Genomic DNA, 1,002 nt, shown 5'->3' with positions numbered 1-1,002 from the left:
ATCGTTCTTCCTTACCCATTGCTCGTTTTGTAAGCCCCCCCTTCCCCTCCCCTCCCCCCCCTTCCCCTCCCCTCCCCTCCCCCCCTTCCCCTCCCCTCCCCTCCCCCCCCCCCCTTCCCCTCCCCTCCCCCCCCCCCCTCTTCCCCTCCCCTCCCCTCCCCCCCCTTCCCCTCCCCTCCCCTCCCCCCCCCCTTCCCGCTCACATTGGTGGCAACGTAGGGGGCAACGACCCTCTGGCACTGAAAGGGTTTATAATGATCCTGTGCAGTTCCGCCAGGCGGCTGTAGATGGCAGCATTGACACACTCATGGTGCTGCCCGCAGGCTGGGAGCTGCGTTATTCAATGCTCCCCCCCCCCAGCGCGCCGCAGTTTATAGCTGGAGTAACATTGCTTCACTGTCACCATATGCTCGCTCATCAATTTTACAGGAGCCTCTGGGAAGTGAAATCTCTCTCTGGGCCGCGCGGAGAGACGGGAGCTGCGCCTGGCTGCTAATGCCTGGCTGGGCAGTCACCAGTCCTGATTTCAGGGGACGAACTGGGCCAGTCCTGGCAGCAGAACATGGGGGGGGGGGGGGGGGTACAGAGGGGGAGCTAGGGGGTACAGAGGGGGAGCTAGGGGGTACAGAGGGGAAGCTAGGGGGTACAGAGGGGAAGCTAGGGGTACAGAGGGGAAGCTAGGGGGTACAGAGGGGGAGCTGGGGATACAGAGGGGGAGCTGGGGATACAGAGGGGGAGCTAGGGGGTACAGAGGGGGAGCTGGGGATACAGAGGGGGAGCCTGAGAGTACAGAGGGGGAGCTGGGGGGTTCTGAGGGGAGCTAGGGGGTACATAGGGGGAGCTAGGGGGTACAGAGGGGGAGCTAGGGGGTACAGAGCTGGCGCTAGGGGGTACAGATCGGGCGCTAGGGTGTACAGAGGGGGTACAGAAGGGGCGCTAGTGAGTACAGAGGGGTCGCTAGGGGGTACAGAGGGGGCCCCGCAATGTGTATTTACAAACTCA

This window comes from Ascaphus truei, chromosome 2, assembly GCF_040206685.1.
Source record: "Ascaphus truei isolate aAscTru1 chromosome 2, aAscTru1.hap1, whole genome shotgun sequence".
Classification (NCBI taxonomy): Eukaryota; Metazoa; Chordata; class Amphibia; order Anura; family Ascaphidae; genus Ascaphus; species Ascaphus truei.
The sequence above is the reverse complement of the archived record's forward strand: the minus strand, read 5'-3'. Positions refer to the sequence as shown.